At 46.5% G+C, this 13,112-nt stretch overlaps 1 protein-coding gene across 3 annotated transcripts in view; it reads left to right on the plus strand.

Annotated features, from left to right (window-relative positions):
• Positions 1-13,112, plus strand: part of gria4b (glutamate receptor, ionotropic, AMPA 4b) — a 263,186-nt gene that overhangs the window by 120,199 nt on the left and 129,875 nt on the right. The gene's annotated exons all lie outside the window — the stretch shown is intronic.

Genomic DNA, 13,112 nt, shown 5'->3' on the forward strand with positions numbered 1-13,112 from the left:
TCATGGGATTGATTCCCATCTGCAGCCTTTCTGTGTGGAGTTTGCGTGTTCTCCCCATGTTTGTGTGGGTTCCCTCCGGGTGTTCCCGCTTCCTCCCACATCCAAAGACATGCAGGTTTGGTGGATTGGAAACTTCATTTGTCCGTAGGTCTGAATGTGTTTGTTTGTCTGTATGTAGCCCTGCGACAGACTGGCATTCCTGTCCAAGGTGAATCCTGCCTTACTCCTTAATTGGAGTACGCAGGTATAGTAAATGGATGAATGGAATTCTTTATCAATTTTTCCTTGTATCCATCAAGTCTTTGTGATGTCATAAGGTGAGACTTTAGACATTTATTCTATTTTTCATGAACCCAAAGAAACATCTCTGCACAAAATGTACTATATGTGTTTTCTGGTGAATAAGTCACACATTTTTCTGTATATTGGCTCATTAAGATTTTTGTTCATTATTGTTGTGTACGTTTTATTATTGCCATTTATTCTTTTATTATTGGAGTTATTTTGTTTAGTGCTTTGATTCCTGTGAAAGTCTTCTATAAATAGTTACTTTAATTATTATTATTATGAATAAGAAATGCATGATTTTTTGGTATATAAGTTGCACCTGAGTATAAGTCGCAGTAAAAAAAAAATCTGCGACTTATACTCCGGAGAATATGGTAATCATTATTGTTATTGATGTTGCTGTTGTTGCCTGTGAACCATGTTTTGAGTTATAGCATGTAAATAAACAGACGGTCATGTGTTGCTGACTCCTCCTCAGTATGTTTGAGGATGTAACAAAGCTGCTAAAAAAAAAACTTCATAAATGGTCTTATTTCTGGCTTTGTGACATTACAAAGCAAGAATGTTGACTATGAAATGCTTCTATATCTGAGCTCCTGCTAAACATTTAACCTCGTTTTTGTTTCGAGACAAATATATATTTTTTTTCTTTAAACTGTGCTTTTTGATAATCAGTGCTATTCTTTATTGAACGCTTTCTGTATTTGTGGTCACACTCGTTTATTTTTCTCTTCCTTTGTAAAAAAAAGCTTTATGGTCTTCTGATTTTTGGTCTACTTTTTGGTTTGATCCTTGATTGTGGTTTCAACACCTCCTCAAGTACAGCTGCTTCATTATGATCCCATGATGGAGAAGTTGTTTATTGTTCATTTAATGACATTCACGTATTTTTGGCAACATTGGAAGTCGGTTTTCCTGTGATTAGGGTGCAGATGCTGAATGCTGCATTTTGCATCTGTGTGGTTTGAAACCAGGATGCAGGTTTAAATCCAAATGATGGAGTTCATGCAGCATCACAAACGTGCTCAGATTTGATTAATAGCCTCAAATTTCTGCATCAATCTTGCAAACATTCCTTCATTTTTGAAAACTTAGTCCTTTCCTGGATTTGGATATTTGTTTGGTTTTTTGGTTTTCTGTGTTCTAAGTTTTTTTCATGTGCAGTGCCTGCGATCAGGACGGATGAATTAGCCCTTTGAAAAACTTGTTAAATCAGCACTCCTCTGCTTCTGTGTTCTGCTGTAATCTGAGTCTTTCTGTTGCCTGGTTCCTTTTTTCTTAAATAAAATCAAGCATGTACGAGTGCCATCATGTTGTTTCATGTGAAATCTACCCACAGTAGGACTGTCATGATACTAGAATTACAAACAAGATACAATACCCAGAAAAGTACTTGATACCACTTTCAATACCAGTTGGGGGTGGGGGGAATGACAACAAATTATGATGGATTATTTTTTTTAATAAAGATTAGAACAATACAAAGAATAACAACAGCAACATTATTTGTAAGTTGTCTGATGTCGTGCAAAACAACCGTTAGCTCTATATATGATAAATAGTTTGTATTTTTTTATAGGTGTTAAATATTTTTTAAGGTGTCTGAGCTACTGCAAAAGAATCCCCCAAAACAACTTCTGTACGTGTTCCTTGTAAAGACTTTAAAGCCATAAAGCTTGAATATGTTACTGCGTGCATCCATATAATTTCCTGTGTTCATCAAGTGAGCGCCATTTTCAGATGGGTTTCTGTTGTGTGATTTCTGAAGGCAGCATTAGTTTGAAGCTGCTAATTGACTAAGAAGTCACAGTTTCAATGCCAAACAACAGTGAAACAAGACACAGTGAAACCACTCCGTGACTTTTGTCTTTGGCCAGATTTCATTTTTATTACCAACGTGTTGGGTGTTTGATTTTTGCTATCAATGCTGCTGAAAATGAGTATCTAATCCAATATAAATTTCTTGTATAGACTAGTACTGATTAGCATCTGAGTATCAATTTTTTTAACAACCCTAACACACACAGCAACAAGGGTATGAGTTCCGCACCGATGCCCCAAAAGAGTGTTTGATTTAACGTGCAAGTTGTTTTTCAGGACGATATCACTTGTTATGTTTGATGCTGATACGTACAAAGATGCGCATCATTCTGTTGCATTATTTAAATGAACCATTTCATATTAAACCAAAGTCTCAGGGGCTTGACTCCCAACCATTTGTGTCTGTGTGTCAGTGTTCTTGAGCAAGGCACTGAATCTCAAATTGCTACATGAGGTTAAAAACTGCAGGTGGACCACGTGCACGGGGTCGGTGGCAGGATTAGAGCTAAACTGTAAAACATTTACCCAGCACAAATAGAGTGACTGGATTTAATCCAGAGACGGGTATCGTGGGACTTTATTGGTACCAGTGTTAGTACAATACCACTTACTGATACTTCTTGATACTCTATTCTCATCCCTGTCCATAGCTTTTAAAGTAGTTGAGGAAATCAAACAGCTACATGGTGGGTTTGTGATGTTATTATCGTGGCATTTATGTTGCAGTAATGGAACAGAAATATTAGCAGAAATTGGGGTGGGGAGTATTTCAATATTTCACCCAATATGGTACCACTTTGTCCATTCTAAGAGGAGAACATCACTGCTGTTGTTATTAGGAGGGTTTACTGTGCTTTATTTTTCAAATAATGAATGTTTATGAGTGCAATGGTAAGAATATTTAATTCGGTGAAAGATAGAACGTTCCATTGTGAACATGCCATCTGAACATTCTGAACATTCCAGCTTTCACCAAATGAAATATTCTTTCCTTTGCACTCAAACATTCATTATTTGTTTTATATAACACCTAAAATAGATCCTTGCCATTTGATGGTTTATTAATTCATAAGAGAAAAGGGACTCACATTTTGGTGTGCATCACTGGTACTTTGAGTTCAAGAGGTTCCAAACAGTCCAACATGAACTTTAAATAGGAGTCCTGTCCAGTCCAAAATTGTTCTGCCAACTTGCAAAAACAGTCAGATAGTTCAAAAACAATCCTGATGATGTCATCCATAGCTGACGCCGTGCACTGACTTCTTCATATATAGACTGCCATCTGCTTTCCTCAGTCCAGCGAAAAATCGCAACAGAATTTGTCAAGTTCTTCATCCGACAGCGGTTCTGCTTCAACTAGAGACGTCCCAGTGAATACTGCAAACACCTCAAAACAGCTTATGGCGTACTGGACCATCAGTAAGCTCATTTAAATCATCATCTGTCACCGAAACAAACCCTGCCATGTTTGTGTTTATGCTAAACACCATCATTGCTAGTGTGAGCGCACAGTTGTCGCGGTGTACAATAGCACAAAACATATAGTACCAAAACTGCACACTAAATAGAACCAAAATTGCACAGTAAATGGACTACAATGGCAAATAGTACCAGTAATCCATATCATGTGACAAACAAATCACCAAGGTGTTAAATGAACAGAAGTATGATTTGTGAACTTTGTGACTTTTTGGGAGGCCAAAGCCCCAACAAGTTCTGCCTTCCAGCTGCCCCTGGTGAGGTCCTTTCTGTTGGTGCATTTTATTTTTTGCTGAAACTAGAAATGTTGTTTGGACAGTTATTTTCTGCCATGTTGATGTGGCCTCAGCTAACCTCGGCACAAACACTAAACATTCAACTCTTTGGATCAGGTGGATCAACAGGACAGGATTCATAAACCCCGGGTTCAAATCCTGCCTGTGTCCTTCAACAAATTCCTTTATCTGTATTGTCCCAGTCCACCCTGCTGGACGTGGGAACCTGCGATGGACTGGTGTCCGGTATATTACCAGTGCTGACACAAGATAAAGCTAAAGATTCAAAATAAAGCTTTTTCACTATGTGTAGCTTCTACTGCTTTTACATTAAAATGCATTTATTGTGAAGTTTTGGAAACTTGCAGAAACTCTGAGCAAAAAAAAGTAGGATATAAACTATTGGACCCTGGAACTGGCAGCGAGTCTCGACAGGATTAGCTGTTTATCAGGACAAACTGCGGCGCTCTATGTTTGGAAGCTTACCGACAAAACCAGAAGGTCGGATACTTTTCTAATAGACCTCGTATTACAAATTGAAAACAAATGCACCTGAACGTGATGACAGCTGCAACTGCTTAATGCTAACTTTTAACACTGAAAATGCCATAGACATGCTAACACGTTAGCATCGGGAATTTAAAATTTAATCACTTGTTCCTCTTGTCATTTCCAACCACTCCACAAAATTTCATCAAAATCCGTTCAAAACTTTTTGAGTTATCCTGCTGACAAACAAACGCGACCGAAAACATAATACATTGGTGGAGGTAATCACAGACGTGATTCCGTGTCGCGACCACATGATCCACAGAAGATCACATCCTCAACAGTTTGTTTCAGAACATTTGACACATTATTGATCTTCTGTAAAACACAAAGGCAAGCAGACGGGACACCGTGCGCTCTGTGACATGTACGTGTGGGCAGCTTGGCGTCCATATGCATTTATGACATCATGAGGGTGTGTGCAGAGTGAGCGTGGACGTAATGGCGTGTGTGATGAGTATTATTAGGTGGTTTGGGTTATTGATCGACCTGCCGATCACAGACATCAAATGTACCAAAAAAAAGTACATTTTTGGGGGATTTGCAGAAACTATTAAGGAACATCACTACAGAAATGGGAAATCTGAAAATGTGGTTTGACAGAAACAAATTATCATTAAACTTAAGTAAAACAAAATATATGTTATTTGGCAACTGTAATAAAGACATACAAGTACAGTTACAAGTACAGGGGGTGGATATTGAAAGAGTATATGAAACTAAGTTTCTTGGGGTGATAATTGATGATAAAATAAACTGGAAGTCTCATATAAAACATATACAGAGCAAACTGTCAAGAAGCGTTTCAGTTCTGAACAAAGTTAAATACATTCTGGACCACAACTCACTCCGCATTCTCTACTGCTCACTGATCTTACCATATTTACACTATTGTGCAGAGGTCTGGGGCAATAATTATAAATGTACAACACAACCATTATTCATACTGCAGAAAAGAGCTATAAGAATAATTCATAAAACTGGTTATAGAGACCACATCAATTCACTATTCTTAAAATCAAAAATTTTAAAATTTACTGATCTGGTTCATTTTCAAACAGTACAAATCGTGTATAAAGCAATAAACAATTTACTTCCTGGAAATATTAAAAACATGTTCTTTAATAGAGTAGGGGATTATAATCTGAGGGGGGAGTTTAATTTAAAACATCAGTGGGCACGTACAACATTAAAAGGTTTTTGTATTTCTGTTTGTGGAGTGAGGATGTGGAACAGATTGAGGGTGGAGCTCAAGCAATGTCCAAGCATGAACCAGTTTAAGCAGCGGTATAGGCACATGGTTTTTTCTATGTACAGGGAGGAGGAAGGGTGTTGAGGGTCAGGGTGTTTTTGTTGATAATTGTTTAGTTGTGTGCACTTTGTTTTTCTATCTTGTAAATATGTAGTATAAAATCACACGCATTGCATATGTATGTAGGTAGGTATGTATGTGTAGGTATATGTAGGTATGTGTATATATGTATGTATCTATGTACAGTGAGGAAAATAAGTATTTGAACACCCTGCGGTTTTGCAAGTTCTCCCACTTCGAAATCATGGAGGGGTCTGAAATTTTCATCTTAGGTGCACGTCCACTGTGAGAGACATAATCTAAAAAAAAATTCCGGAAATCACAATGTATGATTTTTTAATAATTTATTTGTATGTTACTGCTGCAAATAAGTATTTGAACACCTACCAACCAGCAAGAATTCTGGCTCACACAGACCTGTTAATTTTTCTTTAAGAAGCCCTCTTATTCTGCACTCTTTACCTGTATTAATTGCACCTGTTTGAACTTGTTACCTGTATAAAAGACACCTGTTCACACACTCAATCAATCACACTCCAACCTGTCCATCATAGCCAAGACCAAAGAGCTGTCTGAGGACACCAGGGACAAAACTGTAGACCTGCACAAGGCTGGGATGGACTACAGGACAACAGGCAAGAAGCTTGGTAGAAGACAACAACTGTTATGGTTATTTATTAGAAAGTGGAAGAAACAAGATGACTGTCAATCTCCCTTGGTCTGGGATTCCATGCAAGATCTCACTTTGTGGGGTAAGGATGATTCTGAGAAAGCTCAGAACTACACAGGAGGACCTGGTCAATGACCTGAAGAGAGCTGGGACCACAGTCACAAAGATTACATTAGTAACACATGATGCTGTCATGGTTTAAAATCCTGCAGGGCAGCAAGGTCCCCCTGCTCAAGCCAGCACATGTCCAGGCTCATTTGAAGTTCACCAGTGACCATCTGGATGATCCAGAGGAGGCATGGGAGAAGGTCATGTGGTCAGATGAGACCAAATAGAGCTTTTTTGGAATCAACTCCACTTACCATGTTTAGAGGATGAGAACAACCCCAAGAAAACCATCCCAACAGTGAAGCATGGGGGTGGAAACATCATACTCTGGTGATGCTGTTCTGCAAAGGGGACAGGACTGCACCGTATTGAAGGGAGGATGGATGGGGTCATGTATTGTGAGATTTTGGCAAACAACCTCCTTCCCACAGTAAGAACATTGAAGATGGGTCATGGCTGGGTCTTCCAGCATGACAATGACCCCAAACACACAGCCAGGGCAACTAAGGAGGGGCTCCGTAAGAAGCATTTCAAGGTCCTGGAGTGGCCTGGCCAGTCTCCAGACCTGAACTCAATACAAAATCTTTGGAGGGAGCTGAAACTCCAAACCTGAAAGATTTGGAGAAGATCTGTATGGAGGAGTGGACCAAAATCTCTGCTGCAATGTGTGAAAACTTGGTCAAGAACTACAGGTAAATGGACTGCATTTACATAGCGCTTTTCCATCTGCATAAGACACTCAAAGCTCTTTACAATTATGCCTCATTGTGTTTGTAGCATGGCCGAAGCAGAGGGTAACCCCTTTGAATCTGGTCTGCTTGAGGTTTCTTCCTCAATACATTAGAGGGAGTTTTTCCTTACCACTGTCGCCTGTGTGCTTGCTCTGGGGGTTGAGTAATGAGTATATATGTATGTATGTATGTATATAAGGGGTGGGCGTTTATAGGGTTTGCTTCTGCTCACCCCCTTTTGGTGACACATGTCACTGTGGAATTGTCTTGTGTATCAGTTTTTTGTTTTTGTTGAGCCTGTGTGCCAATAAATTCATTCATTCATTCATTCATTCATACATAGTGTGTTTTAGGTTCAGCTAAGCTGATTAGCTGTTGTGTGGGCCGCTGAAGAGGAGGTACTGCTGGCCCACCACCAGCAGATGGCGCCCTGCTTGGAGTGTGGGCTTCAAGCACGAGAGGGCGTCGGAACTACTGGGAGTGACAGCTGTCACACATCATCAACACCAGCTGTCACTCATCAACCACATCCTCCATAAAAGCTGGACTGCAACTCCACCTCCCCGCCGAGAAATCAGCTACCATTCAGGTAACTTCTCTGCTGCATCCTAAACAAACAAAAGTCTGATCTCATTTACAGCCATTTTCCTGCGACGTGTCCTTGTCTGCTGCATTGGCGTTTGGTGTGGACTGCGACGGCTTCGCCTCACACCCCAACCAGATAAGTGGTTTTCCAGGAGCTGTACGAGTGTGTTACTGGAGGTGGAGGTTTTCCCTCCTGGAGGAACTAAGCACTGAAAGATTGCTGGGTGTGTATTCACACATCCACCATTAACTGTTTCTGTTTCTGCCAGCAGTACCGGGTCTGACTGCTGAAGACAGTGGCCACCTGGGGCGCAGGGCTTGGCGGCTCCGGTGTTCTTCAGATCCGTTGGCAGTGGAAGCTGTGTGGGATCCGGCTCTTCTCTTGCCAGACGTCTTCTATCTTCGAGCCTGACCACACGTCACCTTGTGTATGATTGACGATCCACATTCTCTGTCATTGTCTGTATTTCGTTGTGCGATTCACAACATTAAATTGTTACTTTTTGGCTTATCCATTGTCCGTTCATTAACGCCCCCTGTTGTGGGTCCGTGTCACGACACCTTCCCAACAGGATTTCTCGGCCAGCGTCATGGATCCCGAGGGGCGTCAACCAGAGCTTGAACAGCCAATGAAAGAGCAAGGTGCACAGGCGCCAGCAGGAGGTGTGTTAGGTGAGCTACAGCATGTTCTAACCGCTTTCACTGCTCGGTTGGATTTGGTAACCAAGCAGAACGCTATTCTCAATCGGAGGATGGAGGCTCTCACCGCCAGGGTGGAGGCGCGCGATCAGAGCGCTGCTGCAGCACCTCCTCCTGCTGGTCCCATGCCCGACACAGACGTTCCACTGGTCGTTCAACAACTCCCCCCACCGTCCCCTGAAGCATACATAAGCCCTCCGGAGCCGTACGGAGGTTGTGTCGAGACGTGCGCAGACTTCCTAATGCAGTGTTCGCTCATCTTTGCACAGCGTCCCGTCATGTACGCGTCAGACGCTAGCCGGGTGGCTTATGTCATCAATTTGCTTCGAGGAGAGGCACGCGCCTGGGCTACAGTGCTCTGGGAGCAGAACTCACGGCTCCTAACATCATACGCTGGGTTTGTAAGGGAGTTCAAACAGGTTTTTGATCATCCCAGCAGAGGCGAGACCGCTTCGAGCGTGCTACTGTCAATGAGACAGGGGCGCCGGAGTGCAGCAGAGTATGCAGTCGACTTCCGCATCGCGGGAGCGAGGGCCGGCTGGAATAACGTTGCACTCCGCGCCGCCTTCATAAACGGACTGTCTCTGGTCCTGAAGGAGCATCTGCTGGCTAAGGAGGAACCGCGGGATTTTGACGGGCTTGTCGACCTAGTTATACGCTTAGACAACCACTTAGAGGAACACCGTCGGGAGCAGGGCAGGGGGCGTGGCCGGGCACGAGCCGTCCCTCTTCCTTCCGGGTCCGAAAGTGTGCCGTCGTCCCCACGCTCCACAGCCAGAAGGCTCCGTGTGGCAACAGCTCCCCCTGCTGACGAAGCTATGGACACGAGCAGGGCCAAAGTGAAATCAAATGACAAAGGAAGCTGGCCCGCGGGGTGTGTTTTTTCTGTGGCTCTAGTGATCATATACAGAGGAACTGCCCCAAACGGTCAAACTACAACGCCCGTCCTTAGATACTGGGCTAAGGGTGGGCCATAACACGCACGCGGGGAAGCCCCGTAGATCCGCACGAATCCCAGTCACGATCCTAAGTGAGGATTTAACCCTTCACGCCCCAGCACTAGTAGACACGGGGTCGGAAGGGAATCTGCTGGACAGCAGATGGGCAAAGGAAGTAGGGCTCCCTCTGGTGGCTCTGCCTTCACCTTTGAAGGTACGGGCACTAGATGGCACCCTTCTTCCATTAATCACACACCAGACACAGCCTGTGACATTGGTTGTGTCTGGGAATCACAGGGAGGAGATTGTGTTTTATGTAACACCTTCTACCTCCCGAGTGATTTTAGGGTTTCCATGGATGGTGAAGCACAATCCCCGGATTGATTGGCCGTCTGGGGTTGTGACGCAGTGGAGCGAAACCTGCCACCGGGAATGTTTAGGATCCTCGGTTCCACCCGGTGTGACAGCTAATGAGGAGGTCAAAGTCCCCCCCAATCTGACGGCGGTGCCGGAGGAGTACAACGATCTTGCTGACGTCTTCAGCAAAGATCTGGCACTCACTCTTCCCCCGCACTGACCGTACGATTGCGCCATCGATTTGATCCCGGGCGCTGAGTAACCGTCCAGCAGGCTGTACAACCTCTCATGTCCGGAACGAGAATCAATGGAGACCTACATCCGGGACTCCTTAGCTGCCGGGTTGATCTAGAACTCTACCTCCCCGATGGGCACGGGTTTCTTTTTTGTGGGTAAGAAGGACGGCGGACTCAGTCCATGCATCGATTACAGAGGGCTGAACGAGATTACGGTTCGCAATCGATACCCATTACCTCTGTTGGATTCGGTGTTCACGCCCCTGCATGGAGCCCAAATATTCACCAAACTCGATCTTAGGAATGCATACCACCTGGTTCGGATCCGGAAGGGAGATGAGTGGAAGACGGCATTTAACACCCCCTTAGGTCACTTTGAGTACCTGGTCATGCCGTTCGGCCTCACAAACGCCCCCGCGACGTTCCAAGCATTGGTTAATGACGTCTTGCGGGACTTCCTGCATCGGTTTGTCTTCGTATATCTAGACGATATACTCATCTTTTCTCCGGACCCTGAGACTCATGTCCAGCATGTACGTCAGGTCCTGCAGCGGTTGTTGGAGAACCGGCTGTTTGTGAAGGACGAGAAGTGCGAGTTCCACCGTACTTCTTTGTCCTTCCTGGGGTTCATCATCTCCTCCAACTCCGTCGCCCCTGACCTGGCCAAGGTTGCGGCGGTGAGAGATTGGCCCCAACCAACAAGCCGTAGGAAACTGCAACAGTTCCTCGGCTTTGCAAATTTCTACAGGAGGTTCATTAAGGGCTACAGTCAGGTAGTTAGCCCCCTGACTGCCCTGACCTCCGCTAAAGTCCCCTTCACCTGGTCGGATCGGTGCGAAGCCGCGTTTAGGGAGTTGAAACGCCGGTTCTCGACTGCGCCAGTTCTGGTGCAGCCTGATCCTAATCGCCAGTTCATAGTTGAAGTGGATGCCTCTGACTCAGGGATAGGAGCCGTGCTGTCCCAGAGCAGGGAGTCCGATAAGGTTCTCCACCCTTGTGCCTATTGACCCCGGCTGAAAGGAATTATGACGTCGGCAATCGGGAACTCCTGGTGGTGAAGGAGGCTCTTGAGGAGTGGAGACACCTGTTGGAGGGAGCGACGGTGCCCTTCACGGTTTTCACGGACCATCGGAACCTGGAGTACATCCGGACCGCCAAGCGGCTGAACCCCAGGCAAGCCCGCTGGTCACTGTTCTTCGGGCGCTTTGACTTCCAGATCACATACCGCCCCGGGACCAAGAACCAACGATCAGATGCCCTGTCCTGGGTGCACCAAGAGGAAGCCAAGGCCGAGTTGTCGGACCCAACAGAGACCATCATCCCCGAGTCCACTGTCGTGGCCACCCTCACCTGGGACGTGGAGAAGACCGTCCGGGAGGCCCTGGCACGGAACCCAGACCCGGGGACCGGCCTGAAGGACAAATTGTACGTCCCACCAGAGGCCAGGGCTGCGGTCCTAGACTTCTGTCACGGTTCCAAGCTCTCCTGTCATCTAGGGGTGCGCAGAACCGTGGCAGTGGTCCAGCAGCGCTTCTGGTGGGCGTCTATGGAAGCCGACGTCCGGGATTACGTCCAGGCCTGTATGTACCACCTGTGCCAGGGGCAAGGCTGACCACAAAAGGACTTCGGGCCTCCTCCAGCCTCTACCGGTGCCTCATCGCCCCTGGTCCCACATCGGCCTGGACTTCATCACGGACCTCCCGCCGTCCCAGGGCAACACCACTATCCTCACGATAGTGGACCGGTTCTCCAAGGCGGCCCACTTCGTGGCCCTCCCAAAGCTCCCAATGGCCCAGGAGAGTCTCTCGTCCGGGTACCACCCTCAGACAAACGGACAGGCAGAGCGGGCTAACCAGGAGCTGGAGCAGGCCCTCCGCTGCATGACCTCCGTGCACCCGACGGCCTGGAGCAACCATCAGGCCTGGATCGAGTACGCCCACAACAGCCAAGTTTCGTCTGCCACCAGCCTCTCCCCGTTTGAGGTGTGTTTGGGGTACCAGCCCCCATTGTTCCCGCTTGTGGAGGGAGAGGTCAGTGTGCCCTCGGTCCAGGCCCACCTCAGGAGGTGTGGCGGACCGCCCGTTCTGCCCTATTGAAGGCCCGGACGAGGGCCAAAGCCCATGCAGATTGCCGGCGTTCCCCGTCCCCTGCATACCAGCCCGGGCAGGAGGTGTGGTTGTCGACCAAGGACATCCCGCTTCAAGTGGAGTCACAAAAACTCAAGGACCGTTTTATTGGACCATTTCCCATCCTCAAGGTCCTCAGTCCGGCCGCAGTGAAGCTAAAGCTGCCAGCTTCACTGCCGATCCACCCGGTTTTTCATGTGTCACATCTCAAACCTCATCACACCTCACCACTCTGCACCCCTGGACCTGCACCGCCTCCTGCCCGGATCATCGACGGGGAGCCGGCATGGACCGTGCGTCGGCTCCTGGACGTCCGTCGAAAGGGTCGGGGGTTCCAATATCTGGTGGACTGGGAGGGGTATGGACCCGAAGAACGCTCCTGGGTGAAGAGGAGCTTCATCCTGGACCCGGCCCTCCTGGCCGATTTCTACAACCGTCACCCGGACAAGCCTGGTTGGGCGCCAGGAGGCGCCCGTTGAAGGGGGGGGCCTGTTGTGTGGGCCGCTGAAGAGGAGGTACTGCTGGCCCACCACCACCAGATGGCGCCCTGCTTGGAGTGCGGGCTTCAAGCACGAGAGGGCGTTGGAACTACTGGGACTGACAGCTGTCACACATCATCAACACCAGCTGTCACTCAACCACATCCTCCATAAAAGCCGGACTGCAACTCCACCTCCCCGCCGAGAAATCAGCTACCATTCAGGTAACTTCTCTGCTGCATCCTAAACAAACAAAGTCTGATCTCATTTACAGCCGTTTTCCTGCGACGTTTCCTTGTCTGCTCTGCATTGGCGTTGGGTGTGGACTGCGATGGCTTCGCCTCACACCCCAACCAGATAAGTGGTTTTCCAGGAGCTGTACGAGTGTGTTACTGGAGGTGGAGGTTTTCCCTCCTGGAGGAACTAAGCACTGAAAGATTGCTGGGTGTGTATTCACAC

This window comes from Thalassophryne amazonica, chromosome 9 (genome assembly GCF_902500255.1).
Source record: "Thalassophryne amazonica chromosome 9, fThaAma1.1, whole genome shotgun sequence".
NCBI classification, from domain to species: Eukaryota; Metazoa; Chordata; class Actinopteri; order Batrachoidiformes; family Batrachoididae; genus Thalassophryne; species Thalassophryne amazonica.